Source organism: Podarcis raffonei, chromosome 2 (genome assembly GCF_027172205.1).
Source record: "Podarcis raffonei isolate rPodRaf1 chromosome 2, rPodRaf1.pri, whole genome shotgun sequence".
Taxonomy (NCBI): Eukaryota; Metazoa; Chordata; class Lepidosauria; order Squamata; family Lacertidae; genus Podarcis; species Podarcis raffonei.
The window spans coordinates 12,503,581-12,530,350 of NC_070603.1; the positions used below are offsets into that span (position 1 = coordinate 12,503,581).

General features: G+C 48.3%; 2 long non-coding RNA genes across 2 annotated transcripts; one reads left to right on the top strand and one right to left on the bottom strand.

The window, feature by feature from the left end:
* Positions 1-690: 690 nt before the first annotated feature.
* On the bottom strand, positions 691-1,765 carry LOC128406611 (uncharacterized). The gene is made up of 2 exons (XR_008328543.1): positions 1,599-1,765; positions 691-792 (listed from the first exon to the last, which is right to left on the bottom strand). It is a non-coding gene; the product is annotated as an uncharacterized LOC128406611 (long non-coding RNA).
* Positions 1,766-2,012: 247 nt separating this feature from the next.
* Positions 2,013-7,537, top strand: LOC128406616 (uncharacterized). Its single transcript, XR_008328544.1, has 3 exons — positions 2,013-2,103; positions 5,351-5,403; positions 6,142-7,537. It is a non-coding gene; the product is annotated as an uncharacterized LOC128406616 (long non-coding RNA).
* The last annotated feature ends 19,233 nt before the right edge of the window (positions 7,538-26,770 follow it).

Genomic DNA, 26,770 nt, shown 5'->3' on the forward strand with positions numbered 1-26,770 from the left:
TGTATGAAATGTTCTCATGTCTTGCAGCAAGGCGGAACTATTCATATAGAGTGTGTTTTGTGTGTGCACGCACACACCTGCAATCAGACTATGCAACCCACAATGGCCTTTGGCAACAGAGGAGCTATCAGGGCAGGATTGGGGAGGGGGGCAAAAATACAGGACCCTGTTCAATGGAATGAACAGAAGGGCCTCCAAAGAGAGAGAGTACACATATTAGCATCTAAAGAGGGGAGGGGCATAAGACCATTAAGTCCAACTCATAAAATTACCAAACTGCAGCACTGCGTTGTTGTTGTTGTTTAGTTGTCTTCATTGTGTTCGACTCTCCGTGACCCCTTGAACCAGAGCATGCCTTGGAAACTCTCACTTTCTTCTCAAAGCTTCTCCTTTTTTATGTCCATGGAGGTTTCTTGGCAAAATACTGGAGTGGTTTGTCAGTTCCTTCTCCAGGTGAATCACATTTAGTCAGCACTGCATAGCAAACGTTAAATGCACCTTCCTTAACCCATCTAAAGTCTGCGTCATGGAGCACCCTTTGAAACCAACCCATTTCAATTTAATTGTAAAACAAACCTGGATTGCCAATTTGGGTTTTACGAAACTCACCAAGCTCCGAGTTCATTAGGATGTGACGCGCCAGTGGGAACCAGCGTTCAGCCTACACAAGCGCTCTTCATTTGTATTCAATTGGATCTGAAGATTTATTCTTGGAAAGAAATCTCTTGAATTTCATTTGTGCATCGGGGAAGCATGATTCATTCCGGCATTGGTCTCATCCCATTTTATCCGCTATAATATTAATAATAATACAGTTATAATTACCGGGATTACAGCATCAGTTCATGACAGTCAATTGGCCCTGCATATAAATATTGTCACTAGGGATGAAGTTAAAAACTGGAGCCAGTTGGCGTGGCTGAGAAAGAAAACCTGCGTCAAGGCTGACAGCCACAGACAGCTGACTCAAGCCATATATTTTCAGCTAGTAGCTACCTGAACCATTGCTTATTTCTTGGAAACCATGGGCCTCCAAGAATCTGTCCTTTGCTCACTTCCTGATCCAGGCGCAGTCTGGTGCCACAAAGCCCCCAGCCCAACCTGCTTCTTTCACTCTATAACTACCTAAGCTCCCTTCCAGAACTGATCTCATCTTACCTCCCCAGTCTGTGGTATGTCTTGGCCCAATCATCCCGCTGGGAAAAGCCCAACCTTGAGAAGATCCAGGTCCTCCATGTCTCTCCCTTGAAAGTCCTGAACCTTCATGAGGAGGCTGGGAGAGCAAGACCTCTCACAAGCATGCATAGCCATTTGCCCCTTTCTGAAGGGGGGCATGAACCTACCGTCACGTACTGGGCCAGCCCACCCATGAGACAAGGTGAAGTGACTGTCTCTGGCAGCAGGATCCATAGGGGCAGCAGATCCAGCCTCGAATGAATGCAATCGCCTGCTGCAGCTGTGGCGCACTCCTTAGATGTCGAATTTGCTGCATTCTCAGCAGCCCTCCCTCCAGTACAGCCTCTACAGAGACCTCTTCTCAAATAGAGGGCACTGATAGTCTCCTCCCACCCTTGTACCTAATGTAGATCTCCACTCACTACTTTTTCCTTGGAGGAGGTGGTGGTACATTTTGTGGTTTGCCTCAGGTGTCAAAATATCTTGGGCCACCCTGATCATGGCCAACAAAGCTGGTCTGCCTCTTCCACAGGACTGAAATAGCAAGTCTGAGTCTTGTACCTGCAGCAACTCTACTGCTAGGTACTCCTGGCTTGAATACGTAGCCATGCCCACATGCTGATATCATAAAGGTAACTAGGAGGGCATGGCCACACCCACAAGCTGATGTCATAAACGCAGTTGGGGAGGTATCACCCCCTTCAAATGCTGATGTCATAAACGCAGCTGAGGCAGTATGGCCACACCTATATGCTGATGGCATAAAGGCAGCTTTTCAAATAATAAGTATTAGTTGTTTGTGTGTTTTTGTTTTTCATGCGCAAGAAAGCAGTGGCGAAGGACTGTTGTCCATCTCAGCTTCAGTAGGGAAGGACTCTGCCAGTCCAGGGTTTGGCTCCCAGCCATTTCTCCTGACGATGTTTCTGGGTGAGTGGAGCTGGCCAGATTCCAGTGGATTTTTATTGGTCTATAAATGCCAACTCTGCTCTTCGATGAAGGGCTGAATGGGGAGGCAGTGAACTGAGCCGTACTGAGCTGCTCTCCCTCAACGGACACTCTAATCCGCCAGCTGTGTGGGAGCCTTGCTGAACTCTCACATCCCGTTTCCCCACGAGTAGAACGGCAGCGCTTTGCTCTTACTAGCTCAAGTCCCTCCTGCTAATGGGTCCCTTCTTCCCTTCCTCCCCAAAATAATAAAAATGTGGGAAGGAGCATTTCAGGATTAGTTTTCATGGGAAGAAGGAGCACATCAGACTTAACGATGAGGACTGGGCACACTCTGCGCTTTCAATAATTTAACAAACTTACAGAGTTACCGTATTTTTCGCCCTATAGGACGCACTTTTTCCCCTCCAAAAATGAAGGGGAAATGTGTGTGCGTCCTATGGGGCGAATGCAAGCTTTCGCTGAAGCCTGGAGAGCAAGAGGGGTCAGTGTGTACCGACCCCTCTCGCTCTCCAGGCTTCAGGAAGCTATCCGCAAGCCTTGGGAGAGTGGGAGTTCCTGCCGGTCTCCCAAGGCTTGTGGAGAGCTGCCTGCATCCCGAAGCCTGGGGTGCACTGAGAAGCGCCCCCCGGGCTTTGGGCAGCTCTCCGCAAGCCGTGGGAGCCCGGCGCGAAGTCGCGCCAGTCTCCCAAGGCTTCCGGAGAGCTGCCTGCATCCTGAAGCCCAGGGCACGCTGAAAAGCGTGCCCCAGGCTTCGGGCAGATATCCACAAACCTGGGGAGACCGGCGCGACTTTCGCTGAAGCCTGGAGAGCGAGAGGGGTCGGTGTGCACCGATCCCTCTTGCTCTCCAGGCTTCAGGAAGCTATCTGCAAGCCTTGGGAGCCCGTGGGAGTTCCTGCCGGTCTCCCAAGGCTTGCAGAGAGCTGCCTGCATCCCAAAGCCCGGGGCGCACTGAAAAGCGTGCCCCAGGCTTCGGGCAGATATCCACAAACCTGGGGAGACCGGCGCGACTTTCGCTGAAGCCTGGAGAGCGAGAGGGGTCGGTGTGCACCGATCCCTCTTGCTCTCCAGGCTTCAGGAAGCTATCTGCAAGCCTTGGGAGCCCGTGGGAGTTCCTGCCGGTCTCCCAAGGCTTGCAGAGAGCTGCCTGCATCCCAAAGCCCGGGGCGCACTGAGAAGCGTGCCCCGGGCTTCGGGCAGATATCCGCAAACCTGGGGAGACTGGCACGACTTCCCGCCGGGCTCCCGAGGCTTGCGGATAGCAGCCTGTTCTGGGGGCTGGGGTCGGGGGAAGCTCGGGCTTCCCCAGCCCTGCGCCTGGGGGGGGGGAATAATTTTTTTTCTTTATTTCCCCCCCCCCCAACTAGGTGCACCCTATAGGCCAGTGCGCCCTATTGGGCGAAAAATACGGTATGTGCCAAGGTGGCCAAATGACCTTTATATAGTACACAAATTAATGTAGTTTACATAGCTTTGCATAATTTCTTCCACTTCTGCAAAACATGGGGGGTTGATCTGACAGCACCACCTTTCCCAACCTGGAAAGAGCCGTGTCAGTAGGAAGCGGTAGGAGTTTCTCCAATTTTTACGCTGGTACTGATGGGAGCAGTAGCTGCAGCTGCCCCTGTTGGCAAGCCAGAGGAACAGCCCTGAAGATGGCAATGGTGGTGCTCTAAAGGAGCATAAGACGTTTACAGCCATCTGGGATGGATATGTTGTATATATTGTTATGAGCAAGGGGAAGCACCGGAGCATTATATTGGGGGAAATTGCTTGCAAAAATGTGTAGACCAAACGGCATGCAAAAAGGTGTTTATGTTGAGAAATTTGCGCTAAAATGCTGATGGAGTTTCATGAGGATTTTAAAAGCAAATAAGTAAATTGCAAGTTGCTGCAGAAATGCAGTGAATTGAATGTAATATTGGATAAAATAAGAAACTGAGAGAACTGAAATGGACAGATCCATTCATCCCTACTGCAGAGTCCCTAGGGTGGGCGCTCAACATGTTGCCAAGAAAAAGGAAATGCGTCCTCCCACCAATAGGACACATGCATGGGTGCAAGTTTAGACATAAATGTAAAGACAAATACAACACATCTCACCAGAGCAGGGGCGTTTGGGAGCTGTGATTCAAAGCACCTTGAGGACACCAGTTTGGGAAAGGATGCCCCCAAGCAATAGGAACTGCTGAATGATCTGTTCCGGGAGTGGGGAACTTTTTACAGCCCAATGGCTGCAAGGTAACCTTCTAGCGGTGGGCAGGGGGTGGGGGACTCGTGTCAGTGGTGGGTGGGGCCAGAGGTGAGAAGTAGGTGGAGCAATAAAATGTGGCTTTGACCTTTGCACAATAGGCTACATTCCAGCCATGCGATAGCCAGAGGTTTCTATGCACATCCTTCATCCAGGCAAGGAAGAGGCACAATCCCACTTCTAGGAGACCTTGAAGCCAGTGTTGGAGCAAGCCAATAGGGTGCCTGGGTTGGCGCGCGTGCCATGCACCCAAGGATGGGGCCAGCCGCCCACAGGGTGGGGCGAGCTGGGACAGGATGCTCCGCAGGGCCTCTGAGGAGTCTGCCTGCCTCCTCCCACTCAGCCACCCTATATCTGAGGGGGAGGCGGCTGGCGGACCATTTGGGGCAGCGCAGAGCCTGTGGGCGTCCAAGCCACTGCGTCACTCCCGGGAGAGATGTGTGGCTCGGGCGCGCTGCAGGCCCCGCGGTGAGTGCTGCTCGGCATTTTGTCACCCCCCTCTGTGGTGACACCCAGGGCGGACCGCACCCACCTCATCCCCCTTCCTCTGTCGCTGCTTGGAGCCAGGCAACAGGAAGACACCGAATGGGACCAGTGAAGGGGACTCATTAGCTGAGATAGCTCAGTCTGTAGAGCATGAGGCTTAATCTCAGGGTTGTGGGTTCATCCCCCACACTGGGCAAAATGTGGATTTCTGCAATGCAGGGGGGTGGACTAGATGGCCCTTGTGGCCCCTTCCAACTGCAATTCTATGAAAAGCCTAGAAAGTCAGACTAGGCCCCCAGGCCTGAGTTGCCCTACACTTGATCTATTCTATGCAAAAGGCAGAGAATAAAAAGGCTTTGGGTGTGCATGGGTGTGTGGAACAGAAGTAAGGAGCAGCAGACAAATACACCAGCCCATACACCAGAGTCAGCGAGAAACTCATGTCTATTTATTCATTTCCTTATTTTATTGTACATCTATTTATTTACAGCATTTATCTCCTGCCTTTCCCACTGAAATTGCTCAAGGCCGCATACAAAGGAGGTAAAATAACCATAAAAAGCATAAAACCATTAAACCCACAAAAGACAAAGGAATAAAACGTACTGAGAAAGCAGCAGCAGGCAGAATGAATTTGGGGGCTGGGTGTTTCCCCCCCCCACCCCCAAGGTTTTGTTAAACAGAAATGTTTTCACTAGTCACCAGAAGACAAATGGTGTCATAAATCTGGCAGGGTTTCATCCAAGGGGGTCTGAAAAAGGTTCTGCCTTATGTACTACCAGCTCCCCAAGTGCAGGACCCCACCAAATAATCAGAAGGGCCAAGAAGCAGGCTTTTCTGCTCTGACGTCATATTGCAGCCTGGACAGTCGAGAGCAAAGCAGTTATATGCTAAGGGAGATTTACAGTGCATGTCTATACATGCCTACTCAGAAGTAATTCCCACTGAATTCCATGTGGGCTTGAAACCCAGGAATGAAATCTGGGCCCAAAATAACATACTGAAATATTTGCAGAATAGGGTCTCCTAGTGGGTCCTGAATTAAATGAGGTGCATAGAGTAGAGGTCTGAGGAAGAGCCTTTTGTGTGGTGGCACCACATCTGTGGAGCTGATACGCAGAAGTGTTTCTCCCCCCAGCTTTATATTCTTGTGAATATAAAGTCATGTCTTCTTCTTCTTTAGGCTTTTAGAGGCTGATGCTTTGAGTCATTTTTATGATGCTATTAATTACTTAATTTATGAGAATATTTAATGTTCTTGCTTATTATGTTCTATATTAGCCTCTTTTTGTAATCTGTGCAAGGCAGAATAGAAATCTCTCAGTAAATGAATAAATACACTTTCAGCAGACTCCCAGGGTTAGAATCTTCTGAATCTTCACACTTCAAGCAGTTAGGGAAGGGTCACGTTAATGGCATGTCACCAAAAGGTGAGCCAGCATGTAGAAAATTAGCAGGCTAGCAAAACAACGACTCTGTTGGATTACATCCAGGAGGGCTTTCTGTGTATGTGTTGCCATGTGCCTTGCTAAACTTATAAATCAGCCCTAAGTAAGAGAAGTTTAGTTCTAAGCTCCATGGGCAATGGTTCTTAAATTAACCATGGGTCTTTCGAATGACATTTTCGGGGCGTTAATTTCGTATGTCAGCAGGAAGTGCTGTAGTTCATATTAGTGCCTTGGGGCTCTCTCAAACTCCTCTAGTTCCTCTTCTACCAGGGGCTTATAGGTGGACTTCATTCCAAATGTGTGATGAAGCAATAAAGTACTGTTGTGTTTGCAAAGACTGCCTCTGCCAGTCCCAATGAGGTCCAGCCATCCCAGTTCTTAACCAGAGTAGACCAGTCACTAGAACAGTGGCCAATAACTTGTGGACTTCCAGATGCTGTATTACATCCCTCATCAGACCCAGCCAGCATAATCCAATTGTGAGGGATGATGGGAGTTGTAGTCTAGCAATATCAAGAAGCCCCATGCACTAGAATTATATACAATGTCAACCAAGATATTCCCGACTTCTGCTTATGTGTTTTTCTAGCAAAACGGTTTGTAAAGCTTGCCAAGTATGGGGCACAACATCAGGTCCCCCTGAAATTTCTGGCCCTTTATCCCTACTTGCTCCTGATTGGAAGCAAAGCATGTGTCTCCTCCACAGTGCTTTTGGTATGGCCAGGGCTGCTCTGGAAAGGCCTGAACCCAGTGGATTTGCTCTGCAAGCGAAAAGTCCCAGCTTTGATCCCTGGGGTCTCCAAAGTTGGGGAAGACTTGAGAGGGGCTTCCAGTCATTGTAGACCAGTCTTCCCCAAACTGATGCCCTCCAGATGTTCCTGGGCTCCTGACTCCCATTGTCCCTTATCATTGACCATGCTGGCTGAGGTTGATGGGAGCTGTAACTCTGAGCAATTTTGCTTGAGGACTGAATTCACCTGAACAAAAGTGGTACACGGAAGACCTTGTTGATCTTTTCACCCCCTCCCATTGCGAGAATCTCCTGATCTGATGTTTTGAGAAAGGAGGGGGCTGAAACTGCTCTTCTACTCTTCCGCTCCTGACTCTGTGTGTGGAGAGAGTCTTATCTATGTAGTGACAAGATGGCTGAGTGGGAGCTGTAACGCTCATGCAAGCCAGTAGTTCTTTAGTTTGTAGTAGCTACTAGAAATAAAAGAAGTTATGCTTCACAGCTAGCTCCCGCGTTATTTATACTCTGCTGAGTCTGGTTGTGCTGGTCCAGCGGGGAGGTTACCGTGGGGCGAGGTCCAGGACCTGAGTCGAGGGTCGGCAGACAGTCCTCCACGGGCGAAGTGGGGTCCACAGCGAGGAGCCGGGCAAGGACAGGAACTCTGGGGGAACCGGACTGGGTGCTGGCCGAAACAGCTCTTCAACGATGTTGCTCCCGCAACCTGGGACCGGGTTCATCTTCTCTGAGGCCAGGGATGGCCCCGGCCCCCAGGAGACCTGCCTCTCCTGGCCTTAAGGCGAGCACTCCTCCTGGGAGAAACCAGTTCCCTCCGCCTCTCTGCCCTGAGCCTCTGCAGTTCAGGAGAGGCTGAAGGGTTACTGGACCCAGGGGGAGACTCACCTGTAGGCACTGAGTCCTCAACCACCTCCGGAGCCAGAGTGGATTCACCTGGTGCCTGCTCCTGAGGATCCGGCACAGGTGCAGGCGCTTCAGAATCAAGGCCCTGCCCCAGTTCAGCTGGCCCTGGAGGCGGGGACTCCTGTGCAGGCTGGGATTCCTCCGGTTCAGCCTCTGAATCGGATTCCCAGGCCATCACACTGATGCTCACAATGCGCAGCTGTGGGTCCAATGCACTGGGACCTGCTTTCCAGGACTGGAAGATCTCTGAAAGTGCTCCAGTCGCCTAGCCCAGTCAGGACAGAACCAGTTATTGAGCCCAGACGCTGCACATCGGTTGAAAGGCATACTGACAGACCTACCCATCACTTCCAATCTGGCAGGCAAAAAGAAAGGACCCAGAGATTATGTTTTCTTCTAATTTCATTCTGGAAGGTGGACCTGACCTTTCAGGTTGAGATGTCAAATGCTCCCTAATGCACACCTCAGAAGCTGCAGTGATATCATAGCTGGTGAGTGTTATTGCAGAGAGTCCAGGTTCCCAGGTTGAAGAGGATGGTCATCAGCGTCAGTATAGTAGGTCAGTGTAGGAGAGCAAAGGTCAGATCTTCCTTCTGAGAAGCAAGATGATCTTTAGGCACCTTCCAGAGGGGATCCATCTATTGAGGCTTGCTGCCCCTGGAGGCAGCCGTAGGAATAAGCCCCAAACCAGGGCTTTGATGCATTACAATCTCCAAACAACTCTCAGCTGCTGCCGTTCAGATGCAAATACCACTTATTGTTATGGTAATTTGGCTGTGATTTAAAGGAAACACTCCCCAGCTGGGCAGCGACCACGCAACCACACCTGCAGCTTTAATATTTTTGTAATTGAGGATGATGAGGGGCCGGTTGCTGGTTCCGCTGATTAAAAAAAAAAAGTGGAGGTAAATTATGAGCCTGGTAGAAAAACCTTATTAATCACAGATTTGAACTGTCGGTGAATTAGGGGAATGGTAAATCTCCCCTGGCACGAGCCATGTCCGCTGCGGCCTATTAGAAAATAAATCTGGGCAGCTCCAGCCCTCAGCCACATCTTTTCCCTGAGTCAATTAATCTAGTAATTGGTTTTGAAAGGACATCAAGTGATTATCGGAGACAGATAGCAAGAGGTAGCCAGTTGGTGGGAGGCAGGAGTTCCTCCCAGGCTCTTGCAGTCACATGCTAGATGTTAAAATACACCAGGGAAACCTGTGGCCCCCTAGATCAAGGGGCAGGAGACCTGTGGTCCTCCACGTGTCGTTGGGACTCCAATTCCCATCAGCCCCAGCCAGCATGGTCAGTGGTCAGGGGTGATGGGAGCACATCTACAGGGCCACAGGTTCCCCATCCCTCCTCTAAATGACTCCAGGAATCAGCATCCCTGATACTTGAAGGAAGGGTGTGCCTAATGGATAGCTCAGTTGGTTAGAGCATGGTGCTGATAACACCAGGGTTGCAGGTTCAATCCCCATATGGGACAGCTGCATATTCCTGCACTGCATCGCAGTAAGTTGCACTAGATCAAGGTCCCTTCCAGCTCTTTGATGGGGTAGCTCATGTCACCCTAAACAACCTACACCCACTTTTTCTTTTAAGAGACAGAACACCTTGATGAAGAATTGGCTATAACAGCAGTGCATCTGTTTCTCACATGACATATGGGAGTGCTTTTGGAAAACGTTGCATCAGGACTGTCTGCTGGTGTGTATATTTCAAGAAAAATAAATCTGATGGAATACAAGGTGCTACAGAGCTCTGCTTCAACAGACTGACATGGCAGATATTTCAGGGGGAAATCACAAACAGGACTTGGAAAAAACAAGACATACATGAACGACTAACTCCAGTGTAACATTTTCATCTATGTACACCTCTGTGGGAATAATTATAGAAGTTCTTCCTTGTGGGCAAAGAAAGGCAGCATTTTGTTACTTGTACGCAATGCTTAATGTGCACTAAGGATGTAATTCTGAGCGCACTTGTGTTGTGTGAAACTGCAGCTATGATTCAGCTTCCAGCCGACTTTGGAACTGCAATGCCTAAAGGGTTCTCGTGTGAAATTCAAACAACTTCAGAAGTAAAATCCATTAAAATCAATGCAACTTCCTGGAAGCAAGCACCTGTGGGAACTTGGGGCCCTCAATATTTTGTGGTGACTGTGCACGCGCCGTGTGATGTGGTCATACCACTTGCAGAAGTCACACAGTGTGTGCATGACACATCGGCATGGCAAGCAGCATGCACAAGTGATGTTGGCATGGCGCTGGCCCCCTCAACTGCAGGGGCAAGCCAGCACACTTGCTCCCCACGCCTACTGTATAATCTCCCCAAATGAATAATCTTTATTTGGTGTGATGCTGAATCGGAAGGGAGAAGGGTATGCTAAGCTAGAATTGAGAGTCTGCCATAGGCATTGTAGTGACTAGCAGTGTTTCTCAAACTTGGGTTGTTGAACTGCAACTCCCATGATCCTTAGCTTGCAGGACCAGCTGTCAGGGATGATGGGAGTTGTAGTCCAACAAGAACTGGGGACCCAAATTTAAGAAACACTGGCAGGGTATCGCTGGCACCCAACCGTGGATGGGGAAAAGTGCACAGTGTTGGGAAAGATATTACCGTACGGCTGGCATACGTCCAGATTTCAAAGGCGGAATTGATGTCCGGGGGGAATTCTCAACAATTTTGGGGTCTTCCAAAAAAGCTTTCAGGGTGTCCTGGTTTTTACTTTTTGAAATATAGCAACCTTTTCTGACATAGCGCCTTAAGTGTGATAGTTACCACTGCAGTACCTTTTGCCCCAGAGCTGATGAGGCTGGCGTCTCATGCTAAATGACTTGCTGTATTTATGCTCAGTGGGAGGCAAAATGTGATGGCACCCTTCACCGGGCAGAAGCGAGTGCTCCCGCTGCCTCTTCAGCAACTTAGCCGGAGCCCCCTGCCATCTTTGATTCAATTACAGTCTTTACACATGCTTTGTTCTGAACCATAAAGGCAACCCCCTGAGCCTCGGAAGGCAGGAAGAATGCACCGCAGGCTGCTGCGATTAAAACTGCAGGAGAAGCCATTGCGTCTCCTAGCCAAAAGAGACAGCTCAGCTTGGTTGCTTAGAAATAGATCCCAGTCGGAGGTCAGTGGCCCCCAGGGGTGTGTGCATATGAGACCTTTGGAAAGAAACACAAATGCCAACCAACACATACAAAAAGGTGCCCCCCACTAGGGGGAGCGACAGCATAACAGGTTGAGTGTGCCCAAGAGGCTGGTCATGAAATCTAAAAGGAGAAGTTGCCCTCTCTCCTCTCTGAGCCTTATCCCTAAGGCTAGAGGGGAGCGGGAACATTACATTGTCTGGCTCATTGTTGCAGTAACTGCTGTCAAACAGACTTCTGCTTTCCTGATTTTACAGATAAGGTTGGGTTGGGAGTGGTTGGGTTCCGAAGCCTTCAAGGAGTCTGTGGCTGAGCTGGCGTTTGAACCCAAGAGCAAGGTTCTGCCCACTGAACAATCCTTCATTTGTACTGCTTATACATGTCTCAGCCTTGGTACACGGACAGCCATACACATAAATAAAGGTAAAGGGACCCCTGACCATTAGGTCCAGTCATGACAGACTCTGGGGGTTGCGGCGCTCATCTCGCTTTATTGGCCAAGGGTGCCAGCATACAGCTTCCAGGTCATGTGGCCAGCATGACTAAGCCGCTTCTGGCAAACCAGAGCAGCGCACGGAAACACTGTTTACCTTCCCGCTGGAGCGGTACCTATTTATCTACTTGTACTTTGACATGCTTTCGAACTGCTAGGTTGGCAGGAGCAGGGACCGAGCAACGGGAGCTCACCCCGTCGCTGGGATTCGAACCGCCAACCTTCTGATCGACAAGTCCTAGGCTCTGTGGTTTAACCCACAGCGCCACCCACGTCCCTCATACATCTAAATAGGGAGCCACAATGGGATTCAGCTGTTAGAGTGGGTTCAGATCCCCGCTCAGCCACAAAGCAAAATGACTTTGGACCGCTCACTCAGTCTGACCTACCTCATAGGGTTATTGCGAGGGAAGGTAATGGGAGCAGGGGGAAAACCTTGCTGCTGCCCCAAACTCCTTGGAAGAAGAGAGGGACATAAATGGAACGGATAACATGCCATACAAGTGGTGGGGCAGTGGGCTGCTTTTGCCACCCATCTCCCCACAAAAAAGTAATACGCAATTCTAGGTGTGTGCGCATACAATGGCATGTTTGTATGATTATTTTTCATGATCCGGGCATCTTGGTCAAATCACAGGCTGCTGAATCTACCAGGGGTAGGAAACCTGTGGCTCCCACCGTCCCTAATCATTGGTCATGCTGATTGTGGCTGCTGGGAGGTAAAGTCCAACATCATCCAGAGAGCCTCAAGTCAGTCCCCCTCCCCTGTTTTATACTTATTCATGGCTCTCTGCACCTTATGTTGTGCTAATTTTTAATTAATTTTCTTGCACCCTGATCTAGCAATTTCCTGTACACTGCAGGGCATGAGTCTTATGCACAACAGTCCCACATACAGGTAGTAAGTGTGATGTGTGAGCTGAACAGTATGTATGCATGAGTGTGTGTGCATATGTATTTTTCTAGAAAAAGAGGTGCCAGAACTCGCAATGAATGCCTCCCCTTTTCTCTTATAATGGGAATTGTGCACACCTGAGGGGTGCCGGAACTCAGTTCCGATCTCCACCCACAGAGAATGATTTAATAGTTAGGAGATGGCGCTACCAAAATAAAAATTAAATAGTGATCTATTTAAATCTGTATTCTGCCTTGCAATGGAAATGTCTGTTGAGACCTGTTGAGATCCTTTGGCCGATGGTGCTAGCTGTCCTCGTAGAAGTGTTTTTGAAATATACTCGGAGTCGAGTGTCGATTTCATGCTCTTTATTCAGCTCATAGTAGTGAGGAATGAAAGTTCCCCCAAAATATCTGCTTTATATACATTATTTACACAATGGGTCGCACGTGATTGGCTAATTCTGGGATTCTCCTGTAGGCCAATCAGGTTGCGGATTCACTTCCACCTGGAGCTGGATTGGGTGGCTCCTGCGGGCCAATCATACTGCTGCATTGTTCTAGGACCAATCAGACTGCTGCGTTCTGAACCCTATTGTTCTAGGACCAATCAGACTGCTGCATTCTGAATCCTATTGTTCTAGGACCAATCAGACTGCTGCTTTTTGGATCCTATTCAACTCAGTACATAACAGTTTTGCTCATTCGGCTTGTTTGCTACTGTACTAGAACCTTCTCTGTGCTTGAATATGAATCGAGTAACTCTCTTCCTCTATTAGATGCTGGAGGGGAAGCACCAGCATGAACTCAAGCCTTCCTTTCTTGGATGCCAGCCTGGGAGTGGTTGACCTCCTGCTGACACACACCCCAGTGCCAGGACTCTCCCAAGTCCTGCCTGGCCCACACTGTCCCCTTCTCCAGCTTTGCCTGTCCCACCCCCTTGGCTGCTGCAACATCTGAGTCACCACCAGCCGGCTGTTGTCATGCCAACCTGAACTCCGACCCTCTTAATGGCTATTTCAGATGGTTATTTATGACAGCGATTAGGCGCTGTCTGGATTTACAGCTGCCTCCCCACACCCTGCTCTCTCAAGGCAGATGGTGGCTGTGTAGACCTGGAAGCAGCAGGGAGACACTGGACCCTCTGAGAGCACCGGCCAGCCCCCCAGGTTTCTTCTGCGTTTTCCCCCACACAAGGAATCGACAGCTACAATGACAGCCAGAACAGCTGGCGAAAGATGAAACCGCCCTATCTCAATTCCCCACCCCATTGCCATTTATTAAGTCAGGAATTTCAGGGCGTCCCAAGATTTCCCCTGCCCCCCCCCGCCATGCCCTCCAATATGCCACAGAGGACAGTTGAGACACATGTCTTTCGGGGCTGCGCTCTTGTGGGAGCCAAAACAGAACATCCCAGGATCCAATCAGAAGCAGGGATTGCTTCTGTAATTCCAGGACCCTAATCTTTTGTCAGGGACGCGGGTGGTGCTGTGGGTTAAACCACAGAGCCTAGGACTTGCCGATCTGAAGGTCGGCGGTTCGAATCCCCGCGACGGAGTGAGCTCCTGTTGCTCGGTCCCTGCTCCTGCCAACCTAGCAGTTAGAAAGCACGTCAAAGTGCAAGTAGATAAATAGGTACCGCTCCGGCGGGAAGGTAAACGGCGTTTCCATGTGCTGCTCTGGTTCGCCAGAAGTGGCTTAGTCATGCTGGCCACATGACCCGGAAGCTGTACGCCGGCTCCCTCGGCCAATAAAGCGAGCTAAGCACCGCAACCCCAGAGTTGGCCACGACTGGACCTAATGGTCAGGGGTCCCTTTACCTTTTTAATCTTTTGTCAGACCGCCTTATCCTTTTGTCAGACCTGTGGACCTCCAGTTATATATATTCCAGTTACTATCAGCCTCAACCAGTATGACCAGCGGTCAAGGGATGGTATGAGTTGCTGAAGTTCAGCAACAGCTGGAAGGCCACAGGTTCCCCAGACCTGCCCTGTTGTAATAGAAGGATACTGACAGAAACATGAGTGGTGAGTGTTCTGGGATGGACTGGAAGAGGGAGCAGGAATGCAGGAGTATGATTCAGTTTGCATTTGAAGACGGATCTAGAAAACCTGCCCTTTCCGAAATGGTATGGGAACTGAAGCATGATGATCCTTTGAAATTTGCAGTTCTTAATATTTTTGCAAGGCTGTTCTCCAGCCAAGTAATAAAAAAGCATATGCTAGGGTAAAATGTATTGAAATCATAAAGTTGGGAGGGAACCTGAGGAACATCTAGCCAAACCCCCTTCAATGCAGGAATATGCTATCCTGCATAAGGACTGAACCTGCAACCTTGGTGTTATCAGCGCTGTGCTCTAACCAACGGCGCTATCCAGGCTGACATACTTAAAATACCATACAAAAAATGCAGATGTTGCATATGCATATATGTTGCTTTGCAAGCAAGTGTAGATGGCAAAATGGCGTACAAAAATATGTGCCTGTTGGGAAAGATTAACACTACAATGTTGGTGAATTTTCATTGTGTTGTGCTTTCTTTAAAAAAAAAAAAGGAAACTGAAGTGGGAATGTGGAGAACTGAACTTAAGGCTGGGAAAATGAGAAACTGAGAGAAACCAAAATTGTCAGATTTGCCCATCGCAAAGAGAGAGCCTGGATCAGAACAGAGGATGGAACGGGATGTAGAGGAGGACTTGGCTCAGAAAGGCCAGCTTTTCATGGATGGCACCTTTCGGATAGAATTCTTTCCCAAGGGAAGCTTGCCAGGTTCGTGGAATGGGTCATTCTAGAAAAGCAGCAGAGACCATTTTTATTACGCTGGGACTTTTCAATTTGATGCTGCTGTTTTTATGTTTTAACTCCTGTTGTTTTACTGTTTGCTGCATTTGTGTATGTGTGTGTCTTTTGCCTGTTGCTTTTATGGCTGCTGATTTCAAAGCAGTGTGCTTGAGGATTGCTTTTGTTTTAACCATTATCAGCTGCTTGAGGGACATCCAGTTGAAAAGCAGAATATAAGTAGCAAAAAATAAAAATAAAAAAAGGAAGAAGGGTGCTTGGTAGCTAGGCCTTAAGTCATAGGGCAGAGGTGGTGAAGCTGCAGCTCTGCCAGATGTTTTTTGGACTCCAGGTCCCATCAGCCATAGTCAGCATGGCCAATGGCCAGGGATGATGGGAAATGGAGTCCAACAAAATATGAAGGGCCACAGCTTCCCCCATCCCTGTTGTAGGGGCTGAAGTAACTCTGGTCCAAGCATTAGCAGCTGTAATCTGATTCACTCTGGCCTGAGACTCAGCTTTGTTCTCAAATCAGCTGCATAACCATGATTCCTTAATATGTAAACACACCTAGACTGGGAAAAGAAGGATGTGCAGTTTAAAAGCAAAGTGCCTGCCCATTTTAGTGGACGGATCTGGGGTCACAGAATATAGAATCATAGAATTGTAGAGTTAAAAGGAACCATGAGGATCATCTAGTCCAACCCCCGGCAATGCAGGAATCTCATCTAAAGCACCCATGGCAGGTGGCCATCCAACCTCTGTTTAAAAGGTTCCAAGGAAGGAGAGTCCACAGTCTCCCGAGGGAGACCGTTCCACAGTCAAACAGCTCTTAGGGTCAGAAAGTTGTTCCTGATGTATAGTCGGAATCTCCTTCCTTGTAACTGGAATCCATTGATTTGAGTCCTACATTCCAGACCAGGAGAAAACAAGCTTGCTCCATCTTCCATGTGAAAGCCCTTGAGATATTTGAAGATGGCTATCATAACTTCTCTCAGTCTCCCCTTTTCCAAGCTAAACATAGCTCCCTCAACTGTTACTCATAAGGCTTTGTTTCCAGGCCCTTCATCATCTTGGTTGCCTTCAAAAATCAAGTAGCTCATGTCTGGGAAGGAGCTTTCCCTTGCTCCTCCCTTCCTCCTGATCTTCTATGGTTCCCTCTTCTCCACTCTCAGCTCCCTCCCTCCGTCTCTCTCTCTCTCCTTCATTCCAGTGCACTTTGGGCTGGCCACACAGACAGATTGAAATCTGTGTCCTACTGCCATGCAATCCCAGCAGCAGGTGGGCTGTCACCCCACAGCTGACCCTATCTGCCGCAGCTTGGATGAGGAGTGGGAAAGAGAAAGAGAAAGAGGGAGCATCTTAATCACTGGCTCTCCACTTTCCCATCCTACAGCCCTTTGTCCAAGCCCCTGCCTCCCTATGCAACAGGTGTTGTTGTTGTTGTTTAGTCATTTAGTTGTGTCTGACTCTTCGTGACCCCATGGACCAGAGCACGCCAGGCACTTCTGTCTTCCACTGCCTCCCGCAGTTTGGTCAAACTCATGCTGGTAGCTTCGAGAACACTATCCAACCATCTCGTCATCTGTCGCCCCTTCTCCTTGTGCCCTCCATCTTTCCAAACATCAGGGTCTTTTCCAGGGAGTCTTCTCTTCTCATGAGGTGGCCAAAGCACTGGAGCCTCAGCTTCAGGATCTGTCCTTCCAGTGAGCACTCAGGGCTGATTTCCTACAGAATGGATAGGTTTGATCTTCTTGCAGTCCAAGGGACTCTCAAGAGTCTCTTCCAGCACCATAGTTCAAAAGCATCAATTCTTTGACGATCAGCCTTCTTTATGGTCCAGCTTTCACTTCCATACATCACTATTGGGAAAACCATAGCTTTAACTATATGGACCTTTGTTGGCAAGGTGATGTCTCCGCTTTTTAAGATGCCGTCTAGGCAACAGAGGGGCACCTAAATGTGGCATCTGAGCTTAAAGCTGCAGTTTTAGTCCTACAACTTGTAGGACTAAAACTCCCACCATCTCTGACCACTGGCCATGCTGGCTGGGGAAGATGGGAGTTGTAGTCCAGTTACAGATTCCCCAACCCTGCCTTAAACAAAGAAACTTGCCTTCCTTTAAGCTCAGCAGCTAATTTACCCAACATTACTTGAATGGAATGAGCAATTAAAAATCAGACTCCCAAGGTCATATGAAGGAATAAGGGGGAGAAGTAAATTCTGAGAAGGGGCAGCAGCTCTAACCACTGAGCCCCATTCTCCTCTCCAAACGAGGTCTTTCTGCCTCTGAGAGAAGAGATGCTGTTTATCAGCTGAGGCTAATTCAAACTGATTTTTACTATGATCCTCATAACTCAAAGAAGAGCAGGCCCCGGGAGCTGAACACATCATAACGATCAGACGCCATTCCCCTGCCGACGAGGCGAGATGGATCGCTGAGGGCATTTCTGTGTGGCTGGGTGCTCCGCTCCCCTCCCCTCCCTCCTTCCCTGTAATCACAGCTCCACTTCAGTTTTGCTCTGGGAAGCAGACATGGGCAAAATCTGTAATCATCCAAGAAGAAGGGACACTGTGCCCTCTAATCGGTACATGATGAAGCCTCTCAGAGTGAGAGGTTTGTGGCAGGTGATAAAATCTGCCTGGGGGAGGATGGATGGATGGATGGATAGGTAAATATGGGGGCGCACTAGGAGTGGTAGGTAGGCAGCCGGCTCAAGAAGAAGCACGGGGCAAGGGTGGTTTCACAAGTGACACTAAGAGCATCTTTTTGTCTTCAACTCTCTCTTTTTAAGTCACGTAAATATTATTGGTGTGGCATAAAACTCACACATGCACACAAATCACCATTCTCTAATGGTCTCCAGGAATGCGGCTGTTTCATTTGAATGGTCTGATGGGTGCTCATTATCTTGTTTAGGTGGACAGACTGCTTGCCTGGGAGATTTTTCCAGATGATTAAAAATGATTTTGTTCTTAGCACAGTACTTGTTTTTTCTTGGGCTGATCCATCATCAGTGCTGTGACTCCCCAAGCAGGATGGAAAATGCTTTCTTCTCCCTTTGTGTGGTTGGTTGGTTTGCTTATGTGTGTTGTTGTTTAATTGGGAGATATGTCAAGAAATGCTGGAAAGTGGGAGCTGGCAACAAGAACAAAAGGTGAGTAGACTGGTGGGAGCAAGACAGACTTGACGTTTTAGGGCGACCAAGCTGCGTTGGGAACAGGCTCTCGCTGCATGTTTCCTCTCTAGCGTTCATATTGTGATGGTGGTGGTAGAACAATTCAGTTCTGCAAGTCTCATGCAGAAACTGGCTGGAAGCATAGCGATGATTGGCTAGCACCTGGGATGTCAGCAGGAAAATTTCCTTGCAATCTCCAGAGCAGTTTTGGTTTCCTTTTTTCAAACGTGAAAAAGGTGACAAACGGGTGGCCAAACATACATGCAGCACTTAAAAACAACATCAAAACAGCTCACTTGAAAGACATATTTCAAGGCACACAGTACAATGAGGTAAGGCAGCAGAGAGGGGAGCTCCCCTCACTCTCATGTCATGTTTGGTGCACAAAATAGATACACCCACCTAGCCTCATCGGTGAAAAGGGCATAATAATGTGTGTTTAAAGCATGTCACCCCCCTAGACTGTCCCAGCAAGTTCAAAGTCTTCCCTCTCCTGCTAAGTCCCCTCTCTTTAAAATGGATGGTTTTCAAAGAGGATTAGAGGAATGCATGGAGGATAAAGCTATCAGTGGCTATTAGCCACAATGGCTATGTTCTGCCTGTGTTGTCAGAGGCAGTATGCCTCTTAATACCAGTTGCCAGAAACCACAAGGAGGGAGAAGGCCATTGCTCTCAGATGCTGGTTGTGGGCTTCCCATAGGCATCTGGTTGGACACTGGGAGAACAGGATGCTGGAGTAGATGGGCAACTGGCTTGATCCAGCAGAGGTCTTCTTATGAAGAAGAAGAAGAGAAGAGTTTGGATTTGATATCCTGCTTTATCACTACCCAAAGGAGTCTCAAAGTGGCTAACATTCTCCTTTCCCTTCCTCCCCCACAACAAACACTCTGTGAGGTGAGTGGGGCTGAGAGACTTCAAAGAAGTGTGACTGGCCCAAGGTCACCCAGCAGCTGCATGTGGAGGAGCGGAGACGCGAACCCGGTTCACCAGATTACGATTCTACCGCTCTTAACCACTACACCACACTGGCTCTCTTATGAGCTCTCCTGTTTGCTTCCTATTTACTTATTCAGCATGTGAGCCTGCAGCCTTGCAGGATATATTTGGGAGAAGAAAAGGCTAAGGAGTAAACCCTACACAAATCAGGAATGGAGTCTCTAGGACAATTGGGTGGTGCTTGTACACCTCCTTCCAGCAACTCCTGCAGCCATGTTAGTGCCAGATCCATTGCTCTGCTCTCCCTTGGACCACATCAGTCATCTGGGCAGTCTTTTCATCTGGGCAGCCCAGGATCTCCATACACACTGTCCAGGCTTGCACCCCGGGGAGGTCACTTCAGTGCTACTAATGCAGTAGTTTGTCTTCACCCCCAGAGGTGGGTGCCATTGCCATTCTAAGACAAAGAAGGAGCCGTTCATGGTGAGTCCCGGCATCTCCATAAAAATAGCACTGAGAGAGGCTATTGGGGTGGTCTTCATGCTGATTAAACCACACAGTGCTTGTGGGGGAGTCATTTGTCTCGTCTCAATGTCACAGAAGGAGCACAGCAGCCAACTGCACACTACCAGGGCCACCACCTGCCATGCCCACCCCTTGCTCTGAGACACACACACACACACACATTGCACCTGATCGCAAACCAATTATCCCAGGAAACTTGACCCCGCAAGGGATGAAATACTTTAAGCTGCATCCTAGGTTTTCCCCCTCAGCAATAAAGATGAGTTAACGGCTTTTCTTGGCCCAAAGAGCAGGTGTATAAATTACAACCGCCGAAACCTTGGGTTAAGCAAAGACAACTTGATATGGAGCCTGGCTCCCAGTTTCTCCCTGGGGAGTTGAGACTAGCAGGCCACTACAAGGAGGAAGGGGAAGGCGGGCGGGGGGGGGGGAGTGTTGAAAAGTTAATGGGAGGTGTGCTTGGAGAAAGAATGAATGTTTATTAGAAATATATGTGCTTGCGGGGGGTGGGCATGTGTGCACAGCGTGCCTGCCTGCCTGCATTTAGGGAGGATTTACTGTCCGTACGTGCCAAGAGAGTATATTTGAATAAGAATTCCTCTGCAGATTTGGATAGCACTCCCGGAGGTGAACAGCGATGGGTACTTTCGCAGAGGTCTCACAGGGGTTTAAAAGCCCAGCTTCTGCTGATTCTGGGAGGCCTGAGTTCAAATCCCCCTGATGCTATCAGCTCATTGCATCAGTTTGAACCATTTCTTGGTGTCAAATTCCGCATCTGTAGAACGGTGGTTGACCTACCTGCATAGGGTGGTGGTGATGGGGTGAAACCTTCCACCATTTAAGAGTGCCATCGTATGCCCTTCAGTATAAATTTATGCATGTTTAGGCTGGTGTGTACCCCACTGGTTTCTCATTTATTTCAGTGGGATTCTGTATTAAATGTTGCCTTTGGTCCTAGGCTTAGGAACATAGGAAAGTACCTTATACTGAGTCAGAGCATTGGCCCATCTTGCTCAGGTAACTACCAACCCATCAGCTTGACATCCATACCAGGGAAGGTCCTAGAACAGATCATTAAAGTTGGTCTGAAAAGGAACCTGTGATTGCTAATACCCAGGATGGGTTTCTCAAAAACAGTCATGCCAGATGAAGCTCATTTCTTTTTTCTATCAGAGTTACAAGCTTGGTGGATCAGGGGAATGCTATAGATGAGCCTCTTGGGCTTGCTGATTGGAAGGTCGGTGGTTCGAATCCCCGCAACAGGGTAAGCTCTTGTTGCTCTGTCCCAGCTCCTGCCAACCTAACAGTTCGAAAGCGTGCCAGTGCAAGTAGATAAATAAGTACCACTGTGGCGGGAAGGTAAACAGCATTTCCGTGCTTCACGGTCCTCGCTGCGCCAGTAGTGCTTTAGTCATGCTGGCCACATGACCCAGAAAGCTGTCTGTGAAGAAACGCCAGCTCTCTCGGCCTGAAAGCGAGATGAGCGCGGCAACCCCATAGTTGCCTTTGACTGGACTTTGACCGTCCAGGAGTCCTTTACCTTTTACCTATAGACATAGTGTACATTGATTTTGACAAAGGCCCCCATAATATTCTTGTGGAGAAGCTGGTAAAATGTGGGTTGGATGAGGTTACTGTTAGGTGGATAAATAGTTAATTGACTGACCAAACCCAAAGAGTGGTTAGTAATGGTTCCTTATCATCCTAGGTGACGAGTGGAGTGCCACGGGGTTCTGTCTTGGGCCCATCATTGTTCAATATTTTTGTAAATAACTTGGATGAAGGAATTGAGGCAGGGCTGTCTTAAGCATATCCGGTGCCGTGGTGCAAAGCTTCCTCCGGTGCCCCCGTTTCCCAGAGTTTCTTAGGGAGGACAGCACTGCCGGTGAGGCTGGAGGAGGCGGGCAGCGGCTGGAGGGCAGCTCCTCTGGTGGGGAAGAGGCAGAGACTGGACGCAGCACCTCCCGGCTCAGCTGGCCGCTTTGTGTCACGGTGGCCACAGCAGACGGAGGCTCCAGACGCGGCGCGGTGCTGCTTCGGCGCGGCATGGCAGAGGCGGGCGAGGTTGGCGAGCTGATGTGGAGAGGCACCGCGTCCAGCCTCCGCCTCTTCCCGGGCGCCCTCCAGAACTTGGCGCCCTGGTGCCCCGTGCCACTAGCCTCTATGGGTAAGACACCCCTGAACTGAGGGAATGCTCACCAAATTTTCAGATGACACCAAACTGCAAGGGGTAGCCAATGCTGCAGAAGACAGAATCGGGATTCAGGATGACCTTAGCAGATTGGAGAACTGCGCCAAAACTAACAAAATGAATTTCAACAGGAACAAAGGTTCTACACTTAGGCAGGAATAACCAGCTGCATAAAGATAAGATGGCTTGGAAGTAGTACAAGTGAAAAGGATCTAGGGGTCTTAGTGGACCACAAGCTTAACATGAGTCAATGGTGTGATGCACCAGCAAAAAAACAAACAAACAACTAATGCTATTCTAGGATGCTTCAGTAGTGTCCAGATCAAGGGAAGTAATAGTACCACTCTATTCTGCCTTGGTCAGACCTTACCTGGAGTACTGTGTCCAGTTCTTGGAAGGATATTAACAAGCTGGATAATGTTTCAGAGGAGGGCGACCAAGTTGATCCAGGGTCTGGAAACCAAGCCTTATGAGGAACAGTTGAAGGAACTTTTTCAGCAGGGGGCCGGTCCACTGTCCCTCAGACCTTGTGGGGGCCCCGACTATATATTTTTGGGGAGGGGAATGAACGAATTCCTATGCCCCACAAATAATCCCGAGATGCATTTTAAATAAAAGCACACATTCTACTCATGTAAAAACACGCGGATTCCCGGACTGTCCACAGGCCGGATTTAGAAGGCGGTTGGGCTAGATCCAGCCCCCGGGCCTTAGTTTGCCTACCCATAGTTTAGACTCTCCTTCATTTGAGGTTTTTAAGCAGTGGCTGGATGGTCATGGATGCTTTAGTTGAGATTCCTCAGCTGATGCCTCTTCAGCTTGCTGACCTCATTTCCTGCTCCTTCTCTCGTGTTGGGACACAGAAGAGGAGACACATTGTGTATCTCTGCTGAGGTCAAGGACCAAACATGGCGCCTCACAACTCCAACCTAAGCAAAACTAGGAACTCTTTACGAACAGGCATGTATTTCCTATAATAAACTTAACTTCCTCATTTTCCGTACTAAGAGTCTCAGTGTGATTGCTTCCAAAGGTAATCATGTTCCTCTGAGGTATTTTGGTGCACAGTTCAGGCTTCTGCTGATGCATAAAAACTCCATGTGCTGTCACTTATTGCTCCCTCAAGCGACTCTGTCCTTACCTGCTTGCTCCCTCTTTGGCTCAGAGCTGCCTCCCAGAACACCCATATGAACCCATCTCTCTTACTAACTTCAGTTGTTGTTGTTTAGTCGTTTAGTCGTGTCTGACTCTTCATGACTCTATGGACCAGAGCACGCCAGGCACTCCTGTCTTCCACTGCCTCCTGCAGTTCAGTCAAACTCATGTTAGTAGCTTCGAGAACACTGTCCAACCATCTTGTCCTCTGTCGTCCCCTTCTCCTTGTGCCCTCCATCTTTCCCAACATCAGGGTCTTTTCCAGGGAGTCTTCTCTTCTCATGAGGTGGCCAAAGTATTGGAGCCTCAGCTTCAGGATCTGTCCTTCCAGTGAGCACTCGGGGCTGATTTCCTTAAGCATGGAGAGGTTTGATCTTCTTGCAGTCCATGGGACTCTCAAGAGTCTCCTCCAGCACCATAATTCAAAAGCATCAATTCTTCGGCGATCAGCCTTCTTTATGGTCCAGCTCTCACTTCCATACATCACTACTGGGAAAACCATGGCTTTAACTATACAGACCTTTGTTGGCAAGGTGATGTCTCTGCTTTTTAAGATGCTGTCTAGGTTTGCCATCACCTTTCTCCCAAGGAGCAGGCGTCTTTTAATTTCGTGACTAACTTCAGATCTCTCCTCAAAACCCAACTTTTCTGTGAAGCCTATGGCACCCACACCCGCTACTCCCCATATTCTGCTGTAGTGCATAACTGAAATGATGGCTACCACCACTCCCCTCCATTTCCTCTGGTGTATCCCTTCTGTCTATCTCTAGTCTAGATCTGGGGAGCCTTTGCACACCCACCCACCAGTGTTGCTGAACCACAACTCCCATCATCCCTGGACCACTCGTCATGTTTTCTGGGGCTGATAGGAGTTGGAATTCAGCAACCATCACCTCTTAAGCATTCCCACCCCTGCTCTCGATGGAAAGCTCTTTGGGGCAGGGACCTGGCCTCTCATTCTTTTTTAAAGACCACGTATAAAGGTAAAGGATAAAGGGACCCCTGACCATTAGGTCCAGTTGTGGCCAACTCTGGGGTTGCGGCGCTCATCTCGCTTTATTGGCCAAGGGAGCCGGCATACAGCTTCCGGGTCATGTGGCCAGCATGACTAAGCTGCTTCTGGCGAACCAGAGCAGTGCACAGAAACGCCGTTTACCTTCCCGCCGGTGCGTTACCTATTTATCTACTTGCACTTTTACGTGCTTTTGAACTGCTAGGTTGGCAGGAGCAGGGACCGAGCAACGGGAGCTCACCCCGTCACGGGGATTCGAACTGCTGACCTTCTGATCGACAAGTCCTAGGCTCTGTGGTTTAACCCACAGTGCCACCCGCGTCCCACGTATATACTACTGCAAATCAACAACAATAAGACCGTTTTGCTCTGTTAATAAACAGCCAGGTCAGCCCTTGTGGTAGAAACACTGGAGCAAAGGCTACAGCGATTTTTACTTGTCCAGGTTTACGGATCATAGAGGGAAATTGGCTTTTAGCAGGTGGCGCTACAGAAGGTGTCGCCGCTGATCTCTGATAAAATTTTATTGGTACCTTGTGGGTTTTAACGGTGGTTATATCATTGTATTGTTTTCTTTCCTTCAATTTCTGTTGTCAGACGCCCTGCGCTCCATTTGGAGGAAGGGCAATATAAAAAAACCATGACTGAATGAATGTAGATGAATGGCATCTGAAAGCACTTTAAATATTTTTGCTGGGACCGGTCGCCCTGTGCTGGACAGACCAGCAAGATGGCTTATGAGAGGAAAGCAGTTTGCTTGTTCTGCAGGATGAATGATGAGCTGAAACCTTCAAAACATTCCATGATCAGGCAAGTGGGCAGATTCTCGGGCCAAGCAACACTGCAGCAGTGTCTCCAAAGTCTTGGGCAAGAGAGAGGTTTACTTTGTGCTATGCTCAACTCCGCTCTGTTTTCGTTGTCCCACACTCAAAACTTCATATCCAGAGATGGATGGATCAATCAATTTTTGGTCCATGTCTATTTCACACATGCACATGTTCTGCATTAATTGGCAACTTTATTTTTAAAAAATCACAAGAAAATTTGTATTTAAATTCATATTTTTATCATGTATTAATTTTGTGATCATAAGTCATGTTAAACAGCTTTTAATATTGTGCTTTAATGCTGTCAGCTGCCATGGACTTTAGGGTGAAGGACAGGTAATTAATAAATAAAATAAAAATCTATACCAATCTATACATTCCTAAATATGATTTTACCCTAAAATGCACATTTTAACAATTTTTGATACATGTTTGAATTGCTTTATAAAATTTAGAGGTGTGAAGTTTGAAGGATACCTATGTTCTAATCCACCTATCAGTCTAGGACAGGGGTGGGAAACTTCAGGACCTGGGGTCAAATGCAGCCCTCCATGCCTTTGTCTGGGCCTTGGAGAGCTCCGCAAACCACACCCCCTCGTGCCCCAAGGTAAAAGACTTCTGGGAAAGGATTTATAATAAACTGAAAAAACTGTTGAAAAACACATTTATTAAAAAACCAGAAACCTTTTTACTTGGTATAGTGGGGGGTGAAATCCCAAAAAAGGATGTTACTTTTTTTCTATATGCCACAACAGCTGCGAGAATATTGCTAGCGAAGAACTGGAAGAAACAAGATTTACCAACTATAGAAGAATGGCAGATGAAGATGATGGATTATATGGAACTTGCTGAACTGACTGGGAGACTCCGAGACCAGAGAGAAGAGACGGCGGAAGAAGATTGGAAGAAGTTTAAGCAATATTTGAAAAAATATGTTAATATTTAAATCTTAGAATAGCTTTGGAAGTGGATATAGGCTGTAGGGTTGGAAGTAGAAGATAGTGTATTTTAAAATAGTATTACTTGCAAGTGATAAAATATGAATATTTTTATGGTTAAAGTAAGTGTGATAAAAAAATTGTTAGAAATTATGATACTGCTAAAGATGAAGTAAAATGAAAATCAGATAGGGGGGATTTGGGGAAGCCCGCCTAACAATTTTTAGAAAAAAATAAGGATAAGATAAGAATCTGTTTCTATTGTTTGTTTTCCTGTTTGTGCTATTTATTTGTGTTATAAAATGAATAAATTTTTTTGAAAAACAAACAAACCACACCCCCTCACCACAGGCCACGCCCCTCAATTTGCTTTGCACCTGTGCATTTTTGCATGTCTGGACTGTGGCCTTGAACTCTGACAACGCCACCTGCTTGTTTAGAAGGAGGAGAAAGAGATGGGTGCATTTGTTATCTATGGTAGAAAGGCAAAACGTGTGTTTGTGGCTCTGCCCATTTTGCCTCTATTGGAATATTGCACCCGGAAGGTTAGTCAGAAGGGAATGCAGCCCTTGGGTTACAAAAGCTTCCCCATTCATAGAATCATAGAATCATAGAATCATAGAGTTGGAAGAGACCACAAGGGCCATCGAGTCCAACCCCCTGCCAAGCAGGAAACACCATCAGAGCACTCCTGACATATGGTTGTCAAGCCTCTGCTTAAAGACCTCCAAAGAAGGAGAC